The sequence below is a fragment of the Phyllostomus discolor genome, chromosome 3, assembly GCF_004126475.2.
Source record: "Phyllostomus discolor isolate MPI-MPIP mPhyDis1 chromosome 3, mPhyDis1.pri.v3, whole genome shotgun sequence".
Lineage (NCBI taxonomy): Eukaryota > Metazoa > Chordata > Mammalia > Chiroptera > Phyllostomidae > Phyllostomus > Phyllostomus discolor.
The window spans coordinates 105,395,585-105,422,923 of record NC_040905.2 but is presented as its reverse complement, the minus strand read 5'-3'; the positions used below and the strand labels follow the sequence as shown (position 1 = coordinate 105,422,923).

The 27,339-nt window shown below is 48.7% G+C and overlaps 1 protein-coding gene across 11 annotated transcripts in view; it reads left to right on the top strand.

The window, feature by feature from the left end:
- The window catches only part of CLEC16A (C-type lectin domain containing 16A), a 220,710-nt gene that overhangs the window by 179,790 nt on the left and 13,581 nt on the right, over positions 1 to 27,339 (top strand). The window lies entirely within an intron of this gene.

The following is a 27,339-nucleotide window of genomic DNA, read 5'->3' as shown; positions in this document are numbered from 1 at the left end:
TTGCCTTAAAATATCTCTGACTAGCTCAAGGAACCCCAGGGTTCCTGTTCTTGTTCTGGTTCCCCCAGAACAAGATTTGAGAATGACTCTATCACTTACTAAAATCCAGTCATAGTGCCTATCCTGGGATCCAGGAAAAGGTGACACAAGTAGGTGGCATTGCTCAGTGTGCAGATGACTAGAAGAGTTGCAAATTCGTGAGGACCCACTAAGAGCAAGAAGAACTGAAGTAGAAAGAGGGGGACGTGATGATAGTGCTGAACGTTCACACAGAGACGTGAGTCATTGAGTCCTCCACATGTCCCTTTTCTTTAGGCTTAGATGGCCTCTTCAAAGTATGGCAGCTTCTAGGGCCCAGGGTAGGGGACCACCAGGAAGAGAAGAAAAAGGCAGGGTAAAGGAAGAACTGGCATTTTTAAAAGCAACTGAAGGGCCCTGAAGGCTGGCTCAGTTGGTTGGAGCATCATCCTGTACACCTAAAGGTTGTGGGTTCAATCCCTAGTTGGGGCACATATGGGAGGCAAACTGATCAATGTTTCTCTCTCACATCAATGTTTTCTCTCTCTGTCTCTCTCTCTGTCTCTCTCTCTCTCTCTCTCCCCCCCTCCCTCCCTCCCCACCCCATCGCTTTCTTCCCCTTCCTCTGTCTCCAAAATCATTAATAAAAACTACCCTCAGGTGAGGATTAAAAATGATAATGGCAACTACAAGAATTCCAGAGTAGGTACATGACAAATACACTGACTGGAGTCAGGAAAGGGAGGTGCATTTAGCAGGTATTTGCTGGGGTCTCTTATGAATCAAATACATGCTGTGCCAAGCATACAGATAGGACCAGACCGGGGAGGTGAGCGTATAAACAGGTCATGTAGAGCAAAGAGGCAGGTGTGGTGAAGACAGCATGTGCAAAAAGGCATGAGGGAGTGGGTGATATTTGGTGGCATGGCCATGGTTAGGGAAGTGACAAGAAGCTGGAAAGCTATGTGGGGTCAGATGGCAAAGGGCTTCCAACCTGTTGAAAGGTTAGAATTTTACCCTGGAAGCAACAAAATGTCACTGAAGGTTCTAAGACAGAGGGGTGATGAGTCAGAGCACTTGGGTTTTGATTGACAGGAGTCAGGAAGGGCAGGAGGCAAGGGGGTGGGCAGAAAGACTCAAGGCACAGTCAACCCTTCCCTCGGCACTCACCACCTGTGCATTAGGTGGTGCTATGCCCATGTTATGAATGAGAAAAAGTCTCTGCACAGATACACCCTCTTCCTCAGCTTAATGAATGTCCTTGTATACCTTTTTCTGGGTATTTACATACTTTACTTGTACTATAATATTACATTGCCTTTTTTTAACCTAAATGAATGCTATTTTCACTCAAAAATATGTCTTAGGTTTTTTTGTAAGTCTGTAAGAGCACCTTCATTCATTTTTTGACTGCTGCAGGGCAATCCATCACATAGGCAAATCACTGTTTATTTAGCCAATCCCCCATTGATGGATGTGTAGGTTGTGACAATATTTTTGTCCTTAACAACTAATTGGAGCCTCCATGCACCCTCGTACAAGGATTTCCCTGAGGTAAGTACTATACCTCAGGGAAAACCAGGAAGTGAGTCCAGAAATATCTAGGCTGTGGAACTAATAGGATTTGGTGACCGGTGAAGTATGTGGTTGGAGGAAATGGGACGCCACAGGGCTAGTTCAAGACACAATATCAAAGAACCTTAGTTTCCCAATGAATGGTATCTGTGAATGTAGCTAACAAGGGCAATTTGATGATTCGCAACCTCTGACCCAGCAAAATTCTCATTTCTTATGGATCTTATTCCATCTAGGAGGCCTTCAGGAGCTGCAGTGATCAAAAAGATTTCCAGGTGCTCACAGGGGTCTCCGGGCACTGGCCCATGGCTTGACTTGTCATCCCAGACAGAACGTCAGAGCTTGGCGCACTGGAGCCTCCAATGGCTTCTGCTCCTGCTTCCTGGCATCTCTGCTGAGGTTATGACTTTCTATGATTCTTTTCTCTCTGGAGCCAGCATCCCATCACTAGAATACAGCTTCTTCTATTTGCAGCTGTCCAGCCATAGCATTTTGTATAAACGTGCTTCTCCAAAAAACACACAGTACTATTTTTTTAACATCTCAAATTCCCAAAGGGCCAAAAGTCAATATTATCCCAATGTGACTGGAATGGCTATTTTGTGACATCTTTTCACACTTAAGCAGCCTACTTCCTTAAGCCCCAGAGTAATCGCAAAAACAGTCTGAAGCCCATCAAATTGGGACTGATGAGTTGTTTTACTGTGTCTCCAGAGTTCAAGTCCTTGAAAGCCACCCCCTCATGGCATGATTTCAATGCTTCAACTGTATGAAATACAAAGTGTGGACTGTGATTTGCAATGGCTTCACCCAAAATACTATTGAGTTGGTAAAAATTCAGGTGCATAGTATCTGTGGCATACTTTTAGCATCACAGATTTGTCAAGGCTCCAGGACAAAGGTCTTGTTTATTGAACACCAACATGTGCAAGGCACTGGCTAATTGTTTCACATAAAATAAGGAGATAAATATGTAAAACTGTCATGGCACTAATCCCACTTCCAGAGCAGGGACAAGTAATACTCAGAAAGCACAGTCACTTGCCCGTGGTCCCAGAGTTGACCCAGAGAAAGAGTGTGTGTGTCTGGTCTCAGGCTCCCGCTCTTTTGAACGCCTCACCTACCTGCTTCCTGAGAAGAAGGTTATCGCCTGCTGAGTGTTCTTTCCTTTCCTGCTAAGTTGACTTAAAGGCTCCGTGGAGCGTCTGAGTTAAAGCTGCCCTTTGTTGTGGCTTTCTGAGCGTGTTGACTTCACAGAGCGACAGTTGGGCCTCAGGTGCTGGATCCCACGCACACTCTAGTCTCTTGGATTGCGCAGGTCCTCATAAATCATCTGGACAGCCAGGCGGCAGGAAGAATCAGTGTTGAAGGAATGAACCTCCTCAAATACCCCTGCCACTACCCTTAGTAACTTAGAGAATGTTCTGAAATAGTTGACATTTATAAAATCTTGGGCGTTTTGGAAAAATGCACTTTTTTTTGCCAAATTTCCAGCCTGAAGCCCCAGGGAAATGTCCACTGGCTCAAAGCAGCGTTCTTGCTTCCTGAAGCAGTGCCCGGACCCAGCAGAGGCCACGGACTGCTCATTGTCCCCTTTCTCTGACCTCTTCACTCCACCCTCAGCAGACAGCAAGTGCAGAAGCTACCCTGCACTGACTCCTGTCCCCACTGAGTCACAGAGGGGCTCTTTGTGCTGGCTGAGATACCCACAGGAAGCTGCTGGCCTCAAGTAGCTTAAAAGCTACTAGCACTTGAGTACCTACTGTGTGCCAGAAGTGCCACCATCCTGGTTAAACCATGTCACATCTCTGCCAGTCTGCCAGGGAGCCATTGCCATGAAGTTAGGGGCACATGTGCTGGACTCAGCCCATCTGGCTTTGTCAACACCTGTCCATTGACAAATGTGTGATGTCAGGAAGTTCTCTAAGGCCCCTTAGCCTCAGTTTCCTCTTCTGTAAAATGGGGCTGATAATAAGACCTGCCTCATGGGGCAGGCACTTAGCCCTGGGCCAGTGCTGTGTAGGTGCTTCCTGCCAGCATAATATTGTAGTAGCCACTGCTATTATGAGAGTGAATCAGGGGGATAGAGCGCCTGCCCAGGGCCTCTCACTTAGGGTGGCCAGCCAGGGCTCAGACCCCTTGCAGAACAGCTGGCCCAGCTCCCCACTTCATAGGCTTTTCACAGGTATTCTAGCCGGCACTCTCAGGCTCTGCCAAGCAAGGGGACTTCTGCCCTGCCAGAGCACTAGAGATGCCTGTGCCCCGTCATAGGCATTGTGCATTCTCCCAGCACGTGGGCACTGAGCACCTTCTGCGGGCCCATGCCTGCCCTCATGCAGCCGGTAGCCACGTGGGGCAGGCAGATGTTGAAATGGGATGATCCCTGTACCAGAGAGCATTGTAGGGGCTGTCCCTGATAGGTCTGTCACCTAGAGGATCCATACAGCTGGAATGCAGGGAGTGAGGGGTGGGGGGTAGAGAGAAGGCCACCAGGTGGGAGTAGGGTAGGCCTGGGGGTAGGGGGGTGGATTTCATCCTGAGAACTCTGGGCAGCTTGGGGGACTTTATGTAGGGGAGTGCCCAACCTGATTCATGTTTGTCTAAGTTCATTGTGGCTACTGGGTGAGGGGTGGATAGGAGACAGCAGTGCAGGGGCACTGTGGTGCCCCCAGAAGCCAAAAGCAGCTGGGCATTGCAGGGTTACATGTTGGCCTGCGCGTGGTCAGTCAGCAACAGGTGTGGGTGCAGCTTGCCTCATGACAGATCTGTTCCTGAGGATGGCACTGTCCCCACATGCGTAGCACCTCAGGGTTGGCAGTGCATTTCCCATCTGTGATTTCTGGGTGCCATGGGGAAGCTGAGGCTCAAGAGGTGAGGTGCACCACCAGGTCCCACCTCCAGGAAGTGGTGGTGTGCTTTGCATCCTGCTCCCTGAGCCATACTGAGGTTGAAATGTCTGAATGACACCCCTGAAGAGGAGTCTTTCTTGGGGCTCATGCATTTCCAGCATCAAGCTAAATGTCTTCACGTCAAAGGTCATAGCAATCTGGGGAGAAAGATGCTATTACTACCCACAAAGCAGGTGAGAAGGCTGAAGCTCAGAGAAGTTAAGTAACTTGCCACGGGTCACACAGTGGTACCTGGTGTTGCTAAAACTATTCCTAGGCTATCTCACCCCATAGTCTGCTCAGCCTAGTGTCCAGGAGTCCTACTCACAGCCTGCAGACCTAAAGAAATTCTTGGCCTTACCCTGGGGGAGCATCAGTTGGAAGCTGGGGCACCACAATCTCGGTTGCAGCCCCTCACAAGTGGCTCCTGAGCTGCATCTTTATGCTGAGCAGAGAGAGCAAGCCTGTCAGGGCTGCTGATAAATCAGGCCGAGATGCCTGTGCTTGGTGGCAGCACTAAGTGGTTGTCTAGGCTTCCACAAGCCAAGTGACATTTGCCCAATAGGTGTGATGTATCAATGGTTTTTTCTCCTACTTTTTGCAGCCCAGGCTGGCTCTCAGCCAGAACTCTTTTTAAAAAATAATAAGGTACTGATCCACCATGAAAAACACTAGTGTGCCTGCCGAGCACAGGAGCTTCTACAGCAGGAATTTAAGGACTGCTGGTCAGGGATGAATTTAGAAAGTTTCTGGGAGATGCTGGGCCTGACCCAGAGTAGTTAAGCCCTTCGGTGATGCAAGTTTGGGGGTTTCTTTAGCTTTTTGCCCTTATGGATCCACAAAGGTGGGCTTCAGTGGAACACCATGGAGTTTGTCTTTTCATTCATTCCTTTATTCAACAAATATTTATTGAGCATCTACTATGTGCCAGGTGCTGTGCTTGGGTTTGGGGTGACAGCCATGAGGAAACCAGACATTCATGGCCCTGCCACATAGAGCTTATATTCTTTCAATAGTGACAGGCACTATTCAAATAATCATACCAGTAAATAATTAGCTGATAATGGGAGACCTGGCCATCTCTAGTGGGGATCAGGGAGGGCTTCCCTGAGTGGGTGGTATGGGCTAATAGTGGAAGGACTTATTGGAGTATACCAGATGAGGAGGTGAGGAAGTGTTTCAGGCAGGGGATGGCATGTATGAGGACCCTGAGTCTGGGAAGCACTAAGGCACAGACTAAGGGGGAGAGGAGAGGCTCCTTGGCTCCCATTGATGGGAGGGGGTCGTCTCGCTGGTTCCCTAGCACCCCATCATTGACCAGGCTGGCTCTCCTAGCTCCCGTTGATGGGACACCTGTGCTTCAAGCAGTACCAACTACGTTCCATGGATTCATTATCATACCTTCAGAACCTCAATGGGGAGAGGCAGACATACACTTATTTTTCAGTTGAAGTTTCCTGAGGTTCAGACTTAGCTGGACTTGCACAGTGAATCAGCAACACCAGTGTTCCATCCCACCTCTGCCTGCCTCTGGCCGGTGCTCTTGCCAGTTTTCGTCTCTCCATTCTCATTTGTACTCTTATTCCCCGTCCTGTGTTACTACCGATGTGACTCTGAGGCCTGCCAGAGATATCAAAACTAACAAGTCCATTGGAGGACAATTCTAAGTTATTAACCTCAAATCCACTAACAGCTGGAAGCCCAAAACCATGCTGTGCAACTGTCTCCTGTCCCTGGCATATGGCATTTTCTCAACAAACCACTTGGTCGATTGACCCCTGGCCTCACTGGTTCTGCCTTAGAGTTGCACACCCCTGAGTCTTGGTTAAAAGTACACCCAAACAAGGCACAGCAGTACCATCCACAAGGAGCGGAGGGACCTCCCTGTCCCGTTGCTGGGGTGACAGGCCTGCTCAGCTCAGCATAGCCTTCAGGCCAGCTCCTGGCTTCTCCAAGTAGGCGGACTTGTCCTTCCATGGCCCCATGGCTTCCATGGCTTTTGTGGGATGGCCAACTAGGTGATCAGGAAGCTAGTCAACTAGAACCCCTTCACTCAGTTGGAGTGGCCCATAGAACCTGCCCTCCCAGTGTCGGGCAGAGGAACAGCCCTTTGGAAGCGTAGAGTCCCAGGCCATGCAAGATCTTCTGCTTGGGGCCGTGGGCTGAACCAGCCTGACCCTGTGGCCCTCAGACTGGCTTTGTATTTCTAGACACCCTGGAAGTGTCTGAAAGACCCCACTGTTCAAGACCAGTGCAGCACAGCTAAATCAGAGTAAGGAGAGGGTCATTGGTGTTTTTGAAGCTTCTTAACCATTCTAATATTCATCCAATCTTGACAGCACTAGTGGAGATGAAAAGATCTCACTGAATTGCTCTTAGATGGCTTTTCAGGAGGGTTCTGTGTAACCATTAGGGTCAAATGCTATGATGGCCTGATTGTCATTTCTTTAATCCACAAATGTTCACTGAGTACTTGCCATGGGCTTGTGTGGCATGAGGTCCCTTTTCCAGGGAGCTAATGCACCCCTGGCCAGCCACCTCAATTATGGCCTGGAGATGGATTGACAGCATGGTGAGCCTGGGGCACACCCAGACAGGCACACCCCTCTGTTGGAGCTGCTGCTTCTAGAAAGTTTGGGGTACTGGGGGATTCTGAGTAAGGGAGCAGGATATATTTGTCGCCCGGGCTCAGTTTCAGGAGATGCCAGTTCTTCAAAGGCTTGTCGTGCTTTCAGGAAACCCATTGTGGGCACTGCTCTGCCCCAGGCTGTGCCCAGAATTGGGGCATAGAAGGTTTAGGATGGGTTCTGCCCTCAAGTAGTTCACGGTGTCCTGGGGAAGGTGACACCTAACCCACTACTGCTACATAGTTTCATCTGCATTGTGATGGAGTGAGAGCCCAAGACGGGCACTAGCCCTCCCAGAAATGGAGGGCGAGGTGGGCACTGGAAGGAGGTCTTGACGGATGGTCAGGTTAAATGTGGGGCATCCCTGGCTATGAAAACACAGTGGGTACCTGAGTTCTGCAAGCAGCCTGAGCCATTTGGGGCGGGAGTAGCAGGAGATGAGACCACATGGTATGACCTGTGACTTCACCTGAGGGCCCAGGGGTACACTGATAGACTCCAAGCAGGAGGGCTAACGGCTGCCCCCTAAACTGACCACACACAGCCCTCAGAGCAGGAAAACGGTTGTTCACAGGGGCTGGCCCCAGGCTGGGCTGCCCTTGGGATCCTATTACCCACACTTAACTGGAAAAAAGAAACAGCTGAAAACATGTCTTCCCCTTAAGCAGCTGGAAACCAAATCACTAGTTCAGCCACTTACCTGGCCTGTCAATGTTGTTACATGGGAAATGCAGTCAGAATCCAGTCCCCTTTGACCTACATCCCATCTCCTAGGCCAGGGATTGGCAAACTTCTTCAAGAGCCAGGTAGTAAACAGTTAAAACTCTATGAGCCACGTGGTCTCTGTCGCAATCTGATTCTGCCATAGCAGCCAAGCAGCCATGGACAATATGCAAATGAGGGTGTGGCTGCATTCCAGTAAAATTTTACTTCCAAAAACAGGCCCATTACTGGATTTGGGGAATTGACCTGCAGAAATTGTTTGCTGACTCCAGATCTTGGCCTTCAAAATTTTGGCCTCTTTGGTCTGTTCTCGGCACCATAGCTAGAAAGATCCTTTTCAGATGTAAGTCAGATCATGCGTCCTCTGCCTAAACCTGTCACTGGCTCCTATTTCACTCCCAGTGAAAACCAAATGCCTTACAGTGGTTCTCAAGGGCCCAGATAGTCCGGTCCCTCTGCCCCTTCTAAAAGTGACCTCACCTCTCCCCACTGTCCCTCTGGCCCACTCCAAAGCAGCCATGGGAGCCTCTGCCAGGCGTGCCTCACCTTGTACTGGGTGGTCTCTGCTTAGAACACTCTCACCCCAAGTACCTGGTGGCTCTGCCCTCACCGTTTTGGGGTCATTCCTCAGACCTCACTATCTCAGTGGGGTCTTCTCTGACTGTCCTGTGTAAATCATAGCCCTGCCCACTCCAGGTGCTCCAGAAACCCCCTGCCCTGCTCAGTTCTCTTGGTAGCACTCATTCCCTCTCAGCATTTTCTGTTTTTTCATTGTCCACTCCTGCCACCCCACCTCTCCATCCTATCCCATCCCATTACTGAATTGTAAACTCCAAGATAGCAGACACTGCATTTTGCTTACTGCTAAACACCCAGCTTCTTGGAACTGTACCGGGAGGCATATAGGTAGGTGGTACTTGAGAAGTACTAGATGGAAGGAAGGAAGGAAGGAAGGAAGGAAGGAAGGAAGGAAGGAAGGAAGGAAGGAAGGAAGGAAGGAAGAGAGGAATGGATGGATGGAGCAAGTCAGCAAATCTTCAATATCCTCTTCACATGCTAGTCATTGTTCACTGTGGACTCAGGTGAGCCAAACAGATTAGTCTTTTTGGAGCTCCCAGGCACTGTGTTTGCTATAGATAGTCCAGAACTGCCAACTATGGTCAGGGCCCTAAAGAAATGGACTGAGAGCTGGAATAATGTACAATAAAGGTATCTGACCTGGACAGCAATAGGAAAGGCTTCTCTGAGAAAGGGACATTGACCTGGGAGGAGGTGGAAGAGCAAAGCTGGGCAAAAATCCACCCCACACAGGAGCCCACGTGGATGGGAGAGCCTTGCTGCCTTAGCCCACAGGCTGCCCGCATCCCCAAGGACTAGACACATTGCTGTCCACGGGACACCTGCCACTGGTTTGGCTGGGCTCCCTCCCAACAATGGCCCAGGTCTCCTCCCCTCGTTAGCAGTGAGCATGGAAAGAGGAGTTGGGCCCAGGGCATTTTTCTGGTGAATTCTACTGGGATGGAAACTTCTTGCGCTCAGGCCTGATGTGAAGAACGAAATGTTTTATGCCTTATACAAGAGACTAAATGGCAGAGCCTGGAGTGGGCGGTCTCTAAAAGGCTCACTCCGCAGAGTCAGGGGTAAATGTGTTTGGAGCCCTGTGCCACGAGTTACGATCACAGTGGTTCCAAAACGAGTTGTAGCGATGGCTGTGCAACTCTGGGAATAGAGTGGGATGCACCTTGTAAGTGGGTAGATTGTACAGTGTGTGAATTATATCTCCATAAAGCTGTTAATATTTTTTAAAAAACAGTTCTAAACTAGTCAGACTGTCACAAAGTTGTCATCTTTTTCTAAAGGCCAGGTTATCTCACTCATGTCCCATTTTGATCATAAAATAGTCTCGTTTATGCAACATTTTCCTTAAAGCAGTCCAAATGAGAAAAAAAAAGAAATTGGAACCCACAACACATTCTGGAATAATTTGGAAACCTTGATGCAGTCCAGACTCACCTGGCACCCTTCCTCATCCCTAACATTTTCCTTTTTTCCATTTCTTTTTGACTTTGAAGAAAAATCTCTGTTTTTACTGGTAAAATAGCCTCTTGTTCCCTTTTCTTTCCTGTAAATTATGAGATAAGTTTGCATTTCGTACCTTTCCAGAAATCTCTGTTGCTTGTGGTCTGACCTCAGAATCATGATTTCTGGGAAAGAAAGTAGGTATTAGAATCACTGCCGTGAGCATTGTTGAAAACCTCTGAAGTGGCAGGCAGTCTGTGTTGTGGAATTAAGATGGAAAACAGGTGAACAATACCTGCTTGTTGCTCTGGAAGTCGCTTCCTGGTGCTGCTAGATGATAGTCAGGCACTCCGTCCAACTCCAGTAACTTCTTAAGAACATGATCCCTGCTGCTCCTAGTTATTTCCTAGAGAAGATCAGGGCGAGCTGTGCCCCTCCTTCTGTGTGGGAGAAAGTCGTGAAGGGTGTCAGGAGAGAAATGCTCAGAGCCGTGGCTGGTTCTGTGACTTAGTAATGCCAGCTGCTGTTTATTGAGCAGTTACTGTGCATCAGCCCCTGTGCTAAGCATGGTTGCATGTATTCTTGTCACTTAATCCTCATAGCAGTGTGTGAAGTAGGAATTATTTCCTCCATGTTGCACCCAGGGAAACCAAGGCTCAAGGCTACCTAGGCAGTCAGCCTTGACCTGGGATTTGAACCAGTCTGTCCATATCCAAAACCCACATTTGACCTTTTATGGGTACCTCTGCTTCCCTCCCCATAACTGGCACTTAGACCTTCAGGCCGGTGCTCCACCCTCCCACTCCCCTCTCTGGAGGACGGCTGTGAAAGCACAGGAGTCTTGTCGAATGGAGAGCAGCTCACATCAGGAGAACCCCGTTGGCACCCTCCCTCCAAGTACAGTGAGGGACCAGAATGCTCTCCCGCTCATCCCACAGGTGATGTACCTGCCCTTCACAGTCCCAGAAGGGCCCCCAAAGAAATGCTCCAGCGGTTCTTTTTAGGAGGCAGGATGTGCTTCTGTCCAAAGAACTGCTCTCACAATTATTTATTAATTGCGAAAGGGAAGAAAAAAAGAATAGGGTTTCCTGGAAAGGGATAAAAGTTCAATATGATAAACTCCTGAAAAGCAATCAAAGGCCAAAGGGGGCAGGAAAATAAAGGACGGAGAGAGTAAGAGAGATGATGAATCAAAGTGGCAAGTGTGTGAACGGGCCCCGGAAAGGGGCCGTATTTCATGGCGATGGAGGTGAGGTGGCGGCTGGGCTGAGCAGCGGAACAGGGGCAAACGTGGGGTGGCGGTGGCCACAAGTCAGAGCAGTGGAACTCGGCCCTGCAAAGTCCCCCGGGCCCTGGGGATAAGCTGCCGACAGAAATGGGTGGAACCTGTCAGCTGTGCCGCTGTTCCCACAGGCCCCTTGTGCTCGCTGTGTATCCATTAATACACAAATGTAGAAAATTGTCAATGAAAACTGTTAAAGCACCAAGAAGAAGAAATCATCATACTCCACTGCCACCCCAGAAAAAAAGCATCATTAGTATTTCAGTTTTCTTCTCATCTGTGTGTTCTGTGTGTTTTTTTTCTTTATCCAAGAAATACATGAGTTGATTCTTCATATTAAAAAAATTTAAATGTTACTGGCAGGACTTAGGCTCCCTTTGACTACTCCTCTCAATTTGCACCCCTCCCCAGACACCCCACAGTTTGGCACGTCTGCTTCCAGACTCTTCTGTGTGCAGCGGCATGCCGTACGTGTGCCCACAGCCAAGGGGCAGGACAGGGCCACAACCCCTCTGCAGTTCTTAAATCCAAGTAACACTGAACACCCGAAGATGTTTTACAACTCACTATTTGGCACAACCTGCCCTGAACTATTTATAGGCTGTTTATGAGAGTTGCATGTGCCATTTATTGTGAAGATGAATGTTTTCTTCCTGTGGAAATTTGGTATGTTCAGTTTTTGCTGCCTGAGACCCAGCTGAAGGTGCCCTAGTACACAGGTATGCACCATGTGCCCTTTAACCCTTAGAGGTTCTAAATTCTGAACACTTCTAGCCTTTAGGGCTTAAGATAAGGGATTATAAATCTATAATTGTTTTATAACTTGAGCTGCCTTTTTTTATTAACCTAAACAGAGTGATAATTCTGTATACCTTTCTGCAGCGTGATTTTCAGACACTGCTGTGAATTGGAAATCTTTCTGTGTTAGTGCATACAGATTTCACTCTTTTTTTATAAGGCTGTGTATTCCAGTGTGGATACATGGTTTCTTCATTTCTGAGTTTCTACTCTCTTAGACAGCACTGCATCCTTGGATGTACCTGTTCGTGTACACATATAGCCCAAGATCAGAACCATTGGGTCATGGCGTTTTGTTTTTAGCAACCTCACTACTATGTCAGGAGCATTTCCCCATGCTGCAAAATACCTCTTCCTAAGCTTCCTTTTTAATGACTGAATAATAGTCTGTTGTCTGTTGGTTGCTTATGACTACCATAACGAAGTACCATGACTTGGGCGGCTTAAACAACAGAAATTTGTTATCTCACTGGTCTGGAGGCCAGAAGTCTGTGATCAGGACTCAGCAGGGCTGGTGCCTTCTGGGGATGATGATAAGGAATCTTGCCTCTCTCCTAGCTCCTGGTAGTTTGCTGGCAATCATGTTGTTACTTGGCTTATAAAAGCATCACCCCAGTCGCTGCCTTCATTGTCACATGGCATTATCCTGCATATGCCTCTGTGTCTCAATTTCCCCTTTTTTAGAAGGACACCACTCATTGGTTAGGGCCTACCCTGTTGACCTCATCTCAACCAGTTACATCTACAGAATGACCTTATTTCTGCATAAAGTCTCATTCTGAGGTACTGAATCTTAGGACTTCAAAATAAGAACTGGGGCAGGGGCCAGAGAATTCAATTTGTAAAATCCTGGATTAGCCAGAATTTACTTAACCAGCCACTTATATTGGCTATTTAAGTTATTTCTACTGTACTGTGAATCACCTTTCAATGAACATCCTTATGTGGAAATCTTTGTCCATGTTTCCAAATATTCCTTTAGAAACCATTCCTTAGAGTCCCTGGGAATACCAATATTTAAGTCTCTTGATAGCACCTTGCCCGGTTGTCTTCCAGAAAGCAGTGTGGGGGATGCCCAACTGGCCGTATCCAGGCTCCATATCTTCATTCTCTGGGGCTCTCAGAGGTGCTGGCTGCTGGGTGTGTCAAGGCACAGTTGTCTTTACGGCATGTGCGCACATACCTGCCAGCACAGGCACCTGCATTCTTTCTGTCAAGTCTCATTTGTATTTGATTTCTTATTCCTACCAAAAAGAGAGAGTCCACAGGTTAACTGCAAAATAGAAACTATAGCTCAAAGTGTCTGTCTAGGGCATGTTTCTCTTGCAACCGCATATATGGATAAAGATATCAGAAAATACTGAGTTCTCTGGGCATCAGACATTAAATCCGTCGGGGCAGTTTCACTCACACAGGGCTACCCGCCAAGCGAGAGACCAGGAGAGATAAGTTCTCTGGTTTGGTTCAGTTTGTGGAGCCCACGGCAGCAGCCTGCATCATCCCATTCCTTCGAAAGGCAATCAGATAATAAGCATCAGCCACTCGCGGGTAGGGAGGGTGTCCTCAAGAGCCATTCACACAGAGACAACTTGATGGCCTTTCAGGGTAGAATTGGAGAGCTGGGGCCAGCTAAAGAAGCAGGAGCTTAATTTACGAGGACTTCAGAAAAGGAGGCAGCAGAGGAATGCTTAACAGAACTGGGGAGTGCTGTGTGTGTGATGAAGAGAAGCACAGGGCTAGGTGCTGGCGTGCTCCCTTCTCGGAGCGGCGTGGGAAGACAGACGCTTCACTCAGCAGGGCAAGGGCCAGCAGGATGCAGGGAAGGATAAATTTAGCCAGCGTTTCAGGGGAAAACATCGATCTGAAATGTAGTGCTGTCTTTTAAAGGAAAGTGAGGGCTGTAGGCCGGTCATTTGGGACAATTTCACTTGAACAGATAAAAGCCCAGGAAAAAATGAATGCTTGTCACCAGCTTATCCTGCCAGCAGAGCCAGAGGATCTTTTTTCTGACAGAGCAGCTGGTTTCTGCACAGGGATGATGGCTGGGCCCCCTCCCCCTCCTTTATTTGTTCCCAAGGAGAGGTGCTGCCATGTTTTCTTCAGAGAGTTTAGGTTCATATTTCTAGTCCCAAATGTTCACCTTCCCAAGGAATGGCACTGGCCCAGGCTGAGTTTGTTTAGCTGCTGGCCCAGGCTGCTGACTGACATCTGATGTACTTAACGTGTCAGAGCAGGTCCACTGCCAGCCCCCCTCCCAGTTGTCTGGTAACTGCACAAAGGACATCTGCTGGGTGTAGACGGATTTTTTAACAAACACTTCTGGCATTCGTGTGGCATCACGGCATTGTTTCTTTCTGCCTCGGCAAAGCTGAAGGACGTGTGTGCGTCCCCAACAGCAGAGCCCCTGTCGTGATGACATTCCCCAGCCTCCCTAGTCTGGTGGTGACAGTCTTCCGTACAGCCTCCCTGCTCCCTTCTTTGGAGGGGAAGTCTGTCAATATTTGGGGCTCTAATTATCTGCATTTGGGCGCCAGGGGTCATTGAAAGGCTGAGACGTTTCCAGGAATTCATGGCTCTAAGAACGCAGGGCTGACCGTAAAGGGTTTCCAGCGAGGGCATGAAAGAAACAAACCCAAATCTCAGCTCCACCCCCACCTGCCAGCCCTGAGCATTGTCCATTGTGTCTTGGATTCTTGGGAAGAAATGGTCAATGTGCACAGTGATGTGGGTCCAAGTTAATAATGAATGTAGAGGAAGGAGAAAGGATGTTCAATATTTAAACATTTCAGAGCACTTCGTCTGTGTTGCCAGTTACTGCCCTCCACCCACTTCCTGGATGGGTTCTGTAAAACCGGGCAGGCGTTCCCTAACTCTGCACTGGTGACTGACACAGGTACTTAGATCAAGAGGGAAACAGAGCCTCTTGTAGGCAACCTCACACAAGCAGTATTTCTTCTTTTCTGTTGGTGTTCTTAAAGGAAGGAAGAGATGGCAATGTGCAAACTGGGATTTTTAGGAGTCCTGGAGCACTTGTAAGGAGTTTCTAAGCTTTGGCTTCATGTCTGGAATTGTCTTAATATTCTCATATTAGTTTTCTTGGGGCTAAATTGTATTTTAATGCAAATCTTGTGCTTTGGTCCTTACCTTTAAGAGATAAAAGGATTTAACAATGAGACACCATGAACATGTTTAGAAAATGTCTATCCACTATACTTACCAGATAACGCTCCTTAAAAGTTGCCTATAATGCAGAATTCTGTGAATCAATTCCTCTTTTCTTCTTGACACACATTATATAAAAGGAAAAGCAATTCTTTTGGGGGAGGGAAAAACATTTGGCCCCAAGACATAATAAAATCATGCTTAAGGATGCAGCAAACTTTAGTCTCTTAGTTAAAGGAAATCAATACTTTTATAATGAAATATTAATAATACTAAAAAAAATAAGTCAAAACTACAAATGCAGAATAGCCAGAGTGATTTTAACATTGAACGTACTAGCTTAACATTTGCAAGGGAAACAGATTGTGCTGGAGCACCTCTGAGAAGCCCCTTTGAGCCCTGTAATCCCCTTCCAGGGCTTTTCCATCAAGAAGACACACCTCCTTGTGTCCAGACCACTTCCAAGCATTTTGTTGCAGCTGCTGCCTTTTGGAAATGAAATGATGAATCCAGACTGGAGAGAGGTGCGTGCACATGTGCGCACACACACACACACACACACACACACACACAGGCAGAGATGGTAACCAAACAGGGAGAACTGGGGAAAGCTACTCATTTGAATATACAGTTGGCTGTTTCTCCTTTCCTCTCTCCATGAATTACTTCCAGTGGAGATCTTTAAAAGGGACAAATCCCAGCTAGGTTGAACTGTATGAAATCACCCTTTTTGGTGGGTTATGATGGTTGAATATAGGCTATTTCATACAGTCCCACCTAATACATTCCACTCTGCAGCAAAAAAATACAAACAGAACACAGTCACATGTGTATTGAACCCAAGCATAAAAGATTTGAGGGAAAAAGTAGTCCGTTTTCTCATCTACTGTTTTCATAGAAATCCCTTAAACTTAGATATTTAAAGTTACTCACTTTGTTAACTCCTAAAAGCTTTAGTCACAACAGCAAGCATGAAGAAGAACTTCGCTTTGTGTGGTGGTGTTTCTTCTAAAGAGCTAAGCCATTCCCTCTGCCACATACTCCATGTGTAAATACACTTATAAAAATAAAAATCCACAGTTCTTACCTCACTGAGCCCAAGTTCCAGGGACCGTAAATGCCAGTTAAGTAATCAACCTAGCTTATGCTAGCTGAACATTCAGACTCTGTCGACTCATTTAGCCCTTTCAGGCCTCTGAGGTGTGCTTTTGTCACCCTGCTTTGTGCAGGCTTACGGGGTCAGCGGTTCCCTCGCAGTCACACGCCCCCCAGAGTGGCCAGACCCAAGTATTTGCCCTTCTCAAGGCCCCTCCCTTGCAGACGACAGTGCCATGTGCACAGCCCCTGCTTGTGTGGTCCACAGGTCTGCCAAGACAACTTAACAGAGTCCAGTCTGCTTGACGACCTCAGTGATGCTTCTGAAGCTTGTTCTGGGCCGATACCCATCAAGGTCTTTGTCACACACTCCCTGATCCTGTCTGACCCTCGTACATCCAGATAGCGTCTCCAGTATTTTTTGTTGATGATATGTAGTAGTGCATCAGCCTTTGTCAGTCTGTCCTAGCCCCAATCTGTTAAAACACAGTGGGAGAGGCCCCGCTTCAGGAGTTGACCACCCGACTCTGCAGAACCCAAGTCATGGCAAACACATGCACATGCAGGTGGAACCAGGACCACAAGTGTGCGGTTCTGCTTTTGGAATGTATTAAGTAGGTGTTGAGTGTATGTGCCTTTTGCAACAGATCCAGACTAATTCATTGGCTTTTTTGCACAGTGCCACCTTGGAGAATACATAAGGCTAGGCATACATGTCAGTGTAGGGTGTGCTCCGTGGGGCATTCCTCACTTCTGGCCTGAGAGCACAGAGCAGGCTGATGAGTTGAGAAACTTGCCAGAAAAAAATCAGGTGATCCTTGGGCCCATGAGAATCTCAGGAGGTGTCTTTTGCAAGCAGGGCCATAGCTGACCCATGCCAGCCTTGGCCAGTAATTCTAGGTTCGGCCCTGTTAGGCTCTGGGGCCAGAGGAGTCAGGGATCATGGCCCCCTTCCCTGTGTCTGGAAGCACTCCTTAATAACTGTCTACCTCCCTCTCACTGCTCTTTTAGCCCTGTTCTCTGCCTCAACAGAGAGGCAGCCAAGACCACCACTGACAGGCTTGCTAGCACCTGTGCTGAAAAACCCTTGTGGAGTTCTTTGCTTACTAACATACAGATGGTAATACCACTGGAGGAGGACAGGGCCTGGCCAGGTAGGGACCTGGTCCTTGGGAGTAAAGCCCACATCCTGGCAACCTTCAGTTTTGAAAACCCAGGTGAGGTCATGTCACACTGTAAGAGATCCTCAGAGATCTAGTTCACCTGAGTCCCCATACCAGCCAACCCTCTGTGGCCTGGAGGGTGCCCATATCTGAGGCTGCAAAGGAATGCTGGCCCAGCTGAGCACTGCCTAGTGCTGGCATTCACACAGCCCAGATGCCCCCAGCAGCAAGGGACATTTAGACCTTGGGTCTCTCCCACAGGCGGCAGCCCACTCAGGCAGGCTTCCCCCCAGGAGATCAAACATTTTGAGGGGCAAAGTTGGGACAGAGATGATGCAGAGAGAGAAAGCAAGATACTGAAAGACCATTTTTTATCTTCTGCACATTTTCAAATGTAGTCCTTAATATCCAAGAGGATTTATCTATGGATAAAGAGCTGTTGGCTAAAAGATTCTGCAAGTTCCTAGCTATTTTTATCTATTAGACATGTTATCCCTTAAGAAGCAACCATAAATAAAAGTCTGTAAGCATTCTAAGGTGCAGCCAGTCACTGATCTAGGATGAGGTTGCTCAGGCTTAGCCGAGGAGGCCATACATAGAAATGCCACTTTCCCAGACCTCTGATTTGCAAATTAGCCCTGGCTGGTGTGGCTCACTTGGTTGGAGCATCATCTCATACACTGAAAGGCTGGGGGTTCAATTCCTCTTTAGGGCACATACCTAGGTTGCAGGGTTGATACCCAGTCAGGGCACGTATGGGAGACAGCCAATCGATCGATCTGTCTCTCTCTCTCTCTCTCTCTCTCTCTCTCTCTCTCCCCCCTCTCCCTCTCTCTCTCTCTCTCTCCCTCTCTCTCCCTCTCTCTCTCCTGCCTCTCTCTTTAAAATCAATAAATATATTTTACTTAAAGATTTTATTTATTTAGAGAGAGGGGAAGGAAGGAAGAAAAAGAGGGAAAAAAACATCAATGTGTGGTTGCCTCTCACATGGCCCACACTGGGGACCTGAGCTGCAACCCATGCATGTGCCCTGACTGGGAATTGAACTGGTGACCCTTTGGTTCACAGCCCAAGCTGAGTCCACTGAGCTACACCAGCCAGGGCAATAAACATATTTTTTAAAAGAAGACAATCAGAAATCATATAAGGTAACCGTTGTGGGGAAGCCCAAAGGTTGCCCCTAAAGCCCGGTTTGTTCACATAGTCCTGAAACACTAACTCAGGTGTGGCTCACTAAAGGGAGATTGGAAGGACAGTCTCCATGCAGATGGCTGTCTTCCACCTTCCCTCAAGTGTCAGGGTCCTAGCGGTGAGTGAGGGGATTGGGAGGGAACCCCAAGGGTCCTGCTGGCCTACAGAGGTGCTGCCATTCTGAACTTGCACCTGCATTGGTAGAGTCCTTCGTTTTGTGTGAATTTCAAGAGAAGTCATGGGTGAGCTCCCAGGCCTCCCCTGGCCCAGTGGTTCAGTTTGACTTGACTCTGACTGACCCTGCTTCCTCAGCACCCCTCCCCCACCACACCTTCAGGTAGTCTGGCTTTTCTGGTGTGGCCCCCCACTCAGTGGTCCCCGTCCCCCACTGCCTGCCAGCATCTGTCTCATCTTCCCAGTGGCAGTGGGGAGGAAGCAGTCTCTTGAGTCAGAAGCAGGGATGAGAAAGCCCTGTGCTGCCTGCAGCCCCTGTATGCTACCTACAGTCAGTCCAGAGCCACCAGCAGGCTGAAGTCCCAAACTCAGTCCCGTCCCACCCCCTCCTGTCTCACCCCAGGGACCTGGCTGACTGTACTGTGGGGTGAAAGGGCAGAGCTGAGGAAGAAGCCAGTGAGGGAAGAAATAGGCCATGGCCGCACTTGCTGTCTTCAGTTCTATGCGCGAGGTCACAAGGCCAATTGATTTTTTACTGTTTCCCAGCATCAGGGGGTGGTGAGAAAATCCGAACACTACATGGTGGAAACCTGAGCTGAGGCCGAGTGGAATGAATTTGCTAATGGAAGGCAAGTTCAGTGCACCCTTGCCCACCCCACGGTCCTCATTCAAGTCAGAGATTGTCAAAAATGCATGGGTTGCTTCTCCTGAATCAACCCTTGCTGGGCTTTATTTTATGCTCTTCAGTGTGAAACCAGCATAAATAGATTTTTTTTTTCGTTAGGGCAGACAGCTCTTCCCTCAAAATCTGAAGAGCTTTATCCTAAAAGAGATCTTGTGAAAACTGGACATCTTTGAAGCACATTTGCTGAGACTTAAATGGCTTAGGGTAAAGTACTTCAGACCCAGAAGCCCCTCATGTCAGGAGCTTGGGTAAGGGGACCTCGATGTGCAACACCCTAGAATCGACCTGGAGCAGAGGCTGTGGCTGGTGGCCCCCACACACAGGAGACACACTTGGTTTGACTCGCCTGGGATTGCCTGCTTCTTGTTTAAAATGGGGATGTGAATTAAGTTGTTAACCATCTTAAAAACCAGGAGGTTTTACATAAAAATCCAGATACCTGCTCTGACCAGTGTGGCTTAGTTAGTTGGGCATCATCCCGCAAAGCAAAAGGTCACTGGTTCAATTCCCAGTCTGGGCAGGTCCCCGGGTTGCAGGTTCAGTCCCCAGTCAGACGCATACAAGAGTCAACCAATCACTGTTTCTCTCTCACATCAATGTGCCTTTCCCTCTCTTTCCCCCTCCCTTCTCTTCTCTCTAGAAAAATATAAAATAAATAAATAAAAGTAAATTTTTTTAAAAATCCAGATACCTGGCTTCTCTTGAAGAACAGGAAACCATGGCCACATAAGGGCCCATGTTCTCAGGTGGTAGCAATCAGGAGAGGCTGGGGAGCTGTACTGTACAGTTATCCCCAGTCCCTGTCATTTCCAATGTGTCTCTGTGTGCCGTGTCACAGTCAAACGGGGGAACTGATGGCAATGGGGAGGACTATCAGGCCTTTGTCCCTGGCCCCTCCTCACTCACTGATGTTACCCATCCAGCCCTGTGGTTCTCGAGTTTGCAGCCCACAGGCTCGAGTCTTTAAGGTACCCACTTGCCTTGTATATGATTTTCAAAGGTAGGATCTGTAGAGGTATCTGGGAATAAACAGATACCTCTGTGGGTATAATTCCAGGTTCCATTTTCCTCCTGTATATGAACTGAAGTCTCATGTTGAGGAAGAAAGTTTGCAGAGCCCTGTGGTGCAGTGCTCTGGGATCTTCCCAGAACTAGGCCTTATCTCCAGCCAGACAGCTGTCTCTTCCAGGAGGCTGCCTTTGGCAACGTTGCCTGAAAGGGTGTAATGGGATGGGAACCTAGCACATGCACTGGAATGCCTTGAGAGTCAGGTTTTCCTTGAGATCCTGGCTCCCAGGGCCCTCAGAGCCAAGTGTTAACATCAGCTTCCCATAGCTGGAAGTCCTTCTAGGGTAACTTCACTTTCTACCCACCTTCTATTGTTGGACTTTCATCATTTAGTTTGTGTTTTGATGGTGTCAGTATTGGGCAACTATGGCATTTGGGTTTGGGTTTTAAAATATGAGCCACCTTGAATCCTCCCTGGAAGCAGGTGACACAGAAGAGTGTCTGCAGGGGATGAGGCTGTGGGCTGAGCTTCCTGAGTGCGGAATCCCTGAGATGAATTCTAAGCCAGCTGGGCTCCTTTCACTTCAGCTCTCTGAAGAGGTCCCTGTGGAATCCCTCACATGCTTAGGTAGTTTGCACATCTTCCAGTTTTGAACCCGAAATAGTTGCACTTTAGTCACGCAGCCAGTGCCCTTGGAGGAATTGCAGTCTGCCAGACAGCACAAGCTCTGAGCAGACAACAGAGGTCATCCAGGGCCCCTCTGCCCCTTGGAAAATGAGGAAACATTTGGCTCAACCTCCTCCCCCCGCCCGAGTTCTCTGGCCCGTGCACATGCAAGCCTTACCACCCTTTAGTCTCTTGCACCCCCACTGTTTCCAGGTCTTGGCCTTCATGCATAAACTCTCTGTGACCTGGTATGAACCCCGAAAAAATTCAGTTCCCTTCACTGGTTTCCACCAAAAATGTCCACTTGCACATTGCAAAGAAAGAGTTGAAGGTGCATTTCCTAAAGATATGGGGGATTGTGGAAAGGTCACCTCCCCATTTCGGTTGACCCTTCCCCTCCTTTCTCTCCACCACTCCCACTCCCAGATTTCCCCCCAGAAGTTCAGGGCAGCTTCCCCTACACTGGAAGCTGTGGGAGTCAGCCAGTCCCTTCTCCCTATGGAACTCAGATCACATTCCCTGAGTTAACAATGATTTTTCACAAATGTCAGTTAAGATTAGGTTCAACCACATAGTAAAGAAAAATCCAAAGGACAAGTGTGTTACCCTCTCAGACAGAGAAAAGCTGAATGAAGGTAGTCAAGGGCCCCACAAAGGCACCAGGGATCCAAGCTCCTTCCTGCTCAATATTCTGCCATCTCAGTGCTCCCTAATATGTGATTCATTCTAATGGTCCAAGATAGCTGCTGGAGTTCCAGCCATCACATCCATGTTTTAGGTAGCAGAATGAAAGAAGGCACACACCTTTCCTTTTAAGAAGCCTTCCTGAAATCCAACATGCCACATTTATTTCTATTTCTTCAGCTACAACTTAGTCACCTGGCCATGCCTAGCTGCCAGGTTCTGTAACTGCAGATGAAGGGGACAATGGATATCGGGAAACAGCTCACAATATCAGAAATGCTGTCCAAAACCCTCTTGGCCACAGAGGATTCCAGATGCTGAACGTGAAAGTAATGATAGTCATTGCACAAAATAGCAAAGCATCTTGGAAGTCAAGTTTCTTATTCTCTGCTTGGGAAGGCCAACTCCTATATAGCTGATGAGGCCCCAAGGTGGACAGGGCAGGCACAGGAGAGAGAACAATTAAACCCACCAGGCTGCAGCTGGGCTGAGCTGGCTCTAAGCTGTGCAAGCTTTAAAGAATGGGGAAGGGATTTGTGAAAACTGAAAAGAGGCAATAAGGAGTTCTGGACTAAGAGAACAGCCCAGCTGAGGCAGAGAGAAAGTGGTTCTTGTCATGCAGTGTGAGGACCTGCCTAGGCTGCTAAAGGCAGGCGGCCCCTTCCTAACACATTCACCTGCTGGTTCTGAGGGGTAGGGTTTGAGGAGGGAGTTGATACAAAAGTCAGGTTGGGGAGGGGAGGAGCCAATTCACTCATTCCCTCCAGATGTCAGAGGGGCCCAGTCATGCCAGATCTTTCTATTTTGTATGAAGCCAGAAATTCAGGTTTGCATGTGAAATCTTCCAGTATATAAAATGGTGGTACCTAAAACAAACAGACACACGCGTGGTGTGAGCCAAGCATATCACATCTGCAAGCCCCTGGGCTGCTGTTGGCCAGACCTGGGTCCAGACTCACTCAGCAGCCTGGCTGTCCATGGGGAAAACTTTAGTGGACGTGCTATCCAAAGTGAAGGGGTGTGTAAATAGTATATTAAAAGTACATTTTTAGTGCCTTCTCACAGTTCAAATCAGATTCAGACTTAGAGGTAAAAAGAAAACTATTGACTACTTAAGCCAAGAGATTCTCACTAATACAGGAAAGGGTGTTTGTCCAAGATTGCAAAGCTATTTGGGCAGAGTTGGGACTCGAACTTGGGGTTCTGACTCCCAGCCCTGTGCTCCCTCTATCAGTGGGCCTCAAATAGAAGGCTGACCCTTTTGTTGTACTTTTTTGTACTTGACAAATGCCAGAGACTTACTCATGAGTTCATCTTCCCAGAATAACTGGCAGAAGAAGGCCAAAGAGCAGCAGGAGGACCCGGCCTACCCCTGGGAAACTCAGACTCCCGGACATTGCCCATGGCGCAGGGCCGCCAGTTTCCGGAGCACGGCACCTGCTCCAGCTTCGGGGAGGTTCTTAGCTAGTCTAGGGAGAGAGTCTGGAAGCTAGGGCAGATCCCAGGGGTGTGTCAGGGACTTGGAAGCCAGAGCCTGTCCCGCCCCCTGGCAGCTTGTGTTCCTGCCTTCACCCTCCCTTGTTTTCCTGGTTTAAACTAACGTCTGTTTTAGAAATCTTGAAAAATTCAGGCAAGCACAAAAAATAAAGTTCACCTTAATAAAACCACTGGGTTCTCCTCCAACTTCAGCTCTGATCCCTTCAGCCTATCTGTTCTTCTCTGTATAAGGAAGGAGGCAGAGCCTGTATTTTATTTATTATTTTAGAGCAATGGGAGCATGTGGGACATGCCTTTACCAACTTTTTTTACTTACTATGTCTTGAGTGTTTCCCTTTACACTCTGTCTTCTTGCATAGCAGCATTTTTATCAGCAGCAGAGGATTTCATCATCTGGACGTGTTAGCATTCATTTGGCCTTTCCCTGTTTTTGGCTGTTCTGATCGTCTCCACTTCCCTGTTGCACACACCAGTGTTTTGAACACCCGCGTAGTTCTCTGGGTGGATCCCTTCCACAGCACACCCTTCCAGATGTGGAATCAGTCAGGTAGTGTGAAAATCTTTCAGTCTTTGATACATCTTTTGCAGGCTGCTCTTGAGACATACTCTGGGAGAGCCAAGAATTATATCTGCTGGAGAAGCTCTCGGGGAGGCCTCTTTGCCTGTGCCCTTGTCCCATGACCTCTGGCTTGCCTGTGCGTGTGCCAGTACGAGGCAGTCCGAGTGTCTTTAACTCACGCCCAGAAAGCCCCTTGGCTCCACTGCCACAGCCGGGCCTTCAGGAGCTGCCCTGCCCAGACCCAGCAAGTGCAGGAGGACAGGCGCTGCAGCCACAGGCCCTGGTCCTGAACTCCCTTCAGTGGCCTTCTGACCCTTGACAAGTCAAACCAGGTCAAGGTGGTTGACACCTTAATTGGGGAGGAGCCCCTTGAAATTACAGGACGGATCTGGGCACCCAGATTAAAAAAAAACCAACACATTGTTGGGCCTTCCTGGGTTCCCAGTGCCGTGGGGAAGGGAGAGAAAAGCAGGCAAGGTGGATTTTTAGTAGCCGCAAGTGAGGGAGAGATGGGTTCAGTGACCTCTGCCCACCTAGACCCTACAAACAGGTGGGGTTTTTTTTGTCTGTTTAACTCTCAGCACATACAACAGATATGCAGTGTTTATTGCCAGTCAGTGGCCTGACCACCAACGCATGCTGGCTGCCTCAGGGCCCCAGTGAGCAGCTGTGGCAGGGGTGGAGGTGGGGGGGGGGGGGGATGCAACATTTTAAAAAATCATTTAAAAAAAGATTTATAAAACAACTATTTAGGATGTTTGTGATTTGCCAAAACAAAGGAATTCTGCTAGTCTGACTGCAGCTTCAGCATCTTGTCTGCTGCCCTCCAGGCCCCAGCTGCAGTGTCTTAGGGCAACAAACCAGGGCTTTAAAAAGCCTGAGAGAGAAGACACATGTCTTGAGAGCAGGGGTGAGTGACCACCTTGATGACAGCACCATCCTTCATCCCCTCGGGCTGAGGCGAAGTCAGGAAGGCAAGAGGCTTAGTCCCAACTCTGTTCCCACACGTGCAGGCCCCCTTTCCATGGCTCTGGTAGATACACGGCTCAGGAAAAGCCATCTTGACATTTTGATTTGTTGAAGGACGTTTCGTTTTCGAGGCAGGTAAACAGCTTGTGAAGTTGGGGGTTTACCACTTGAGTGATTAAGAAGCAAGCAGCTATAAAGCTGGTTCTGTGGGGCTGCGGCTGACTACCTCTGGGGATCTTCCCGACTCGTGTTTGGATCTGTCTTTATGTTTGTCATCATTCATCTGAGGCACACCCTCCCCCCACCAAGCTCACAGAACATCACTCTGTGCCTGTTCCTAAGAACTCGAGTGCGTTAATCCTGCTCTTCTGACCTCCGCCCGTAGGTGGAGGCAGGGAGTCTCATCCTCTGCAAAAGAGAGGTGGGTGAATTTACCCACCACGCTCCCTCCAGGCCTCCCATCCACCTGCCATTACATCATCCCAAACCAGAAGGGCCTGGCAGGGGATATAAGTAGAGGTGTGACTTTTAAGAAGCTGATCCTTAGACAAAAATAACTTCACACAAATAGTACAAAATAGCCCCTCTGTGGTGGCCAGGTGTAGGGTCCTACTAAGTCCTAAGGGAGGGAAAGAGCAGCAGGTCCCCTTGTCCACCCCTTGTCCACCCCCAGCCAGGCCCTGTGCCCACACACTGATGGGTGAAGGGACGAGGCTCAGGGAAGTACAGCCTTGCCCTGGCCCATAGCTGGAAAGTGAACCGATCAGGAATGGAACCCAGACTTCCCTGTGCCAGAGTCCCTGCTCCATCTGCTACCAGGCTCCACTGAGGGCCAAAGAGTAGAATATTTCAGGCTTTGCAGGCCATGTGGTTCCTATGGCAACTACTTAGTGCTACTGCTACAACTCCAAGGCAGCCACAGATGATATGGAAGCAGAGGACTATGGCTGTGCCAGTATAACTTCACTTACCAGTCACCCCTGCTCAGCACCCTGCCACCTTCCTGAGTTCTGAAAAAGACGAGGTCAGTGCCTGGAGAACTTCCAGAACTGTCAGCAGGAGCTGGGCCGTGTGAGCTTCAGGCAGTGCAGATGGTATGAATTAAGTTTGGGGCTGACTAGGGGGAGTGCACTCAGGAAGAGGAGAGGTTTGCTGATCCCAGGAGGATCAGGATTCCCACTCTCAGCTGGAAGGAGGATTTGTCCCCCTTCCCCTCCCCAACTTGCTGCTGCTTCTGAATTATGGAGCAAAAGTACTGGGGCCTGCAGAGCACCTGTGTGGTAATCCTGTCTAGCTCCCAGGAGCTGAAGCAGGAACCACCAAGGTCTGCACAGGCTCCTGGGGTCACTGATGGGCATTTGTTCCATGAGAGCTTTCATGTATTTAGTGAATAAAATCAGAAGCCATGGCCCTTTAGAAAAGCAGACTGTAAATAAGACAGATGTCACAGCCTGCAGAAGCACCGTCCACTGAGAGTAGCTCCCGGGCGGGCCCTGCAGCAGAGCCCCTTTCGTCATAAAGAACGCGCTGCTCTCACCGCGTGCCAAGACCCGTGCAGGAGTTTAATGGACACACTCTCATCGTGTCCCCAGCTCAGTGGGGTGATGAGAAGCTGGTGACAACACGCCCAGCTGGCAGTCAGGAAATGGCACAGGACGTGTGTTCCGGGGCTTCTACGTGGTGAAGCAAGATTCACCCCACACTGAGTGTCTCCAGAACATGGGGCTCATCCACTGCCCTGTGCTAGGAAGGCCTCAGGCCCCAGAAATGTGTCGTCTCCTCTCCAAACTGAGTCACTCGAGGGCCACGTGAGATTCTGTGCCATCATTACAGCCACACAGCGGGCATCTGTTCTGAGAAACGCTTCATAGGCGATTTCATCATTGGACAGACATCACAGAGTGCACTCACACAAACCGAGGCTGTGTGTGCTACCGTGCACACGTCTGGGCTTTGTGGTGTAGCCGACAGCTCCTGGGCCACGACCTGTAGAGCATGTTACCATCCAAAACAACACGAGAGTAAAGAGCATGAGAAAAGACAAGGCAGTTGAGAGACAAGCTAAACACAGCTACTGCAAACACTTTTTATTAGCAGAAAGAGTACATTCTAAGATAACAATAAAAAGTAAATACATAAACCAGTAACATAGTCGTTTATCAGCAATATTAAGTATTATGTACTGTACATAATTTAGACAACTGGTAGCACAACAGGTTTGTGTGTACCAGCATCACCACAAACTCATGAGTAATGAATGCATTGCACTATGACAGCTGTGACACTGCTAGGTGACAGGAATTTCTCAGCTCCTTATAATCTTATGGGACCACCAGAACGTCCTTTTGAGGCACATGACTAACTGGTAGCTTTTCACCAGAGCTGTCACTCCTCCCATGCCAAATTCGCCAGACATGCCAGGGCAGAGCGAATTCTCTAGCTGGGGGCATCTTGGGGGCTCTCCCCTCCCACCCTGTGTGGCTTCAGAGCTTGGGTCTGGTGCCCTGCCTTCAGCAGGACTCGGACACGTTAACAAAGGTCCCAGGTCCCTGCAT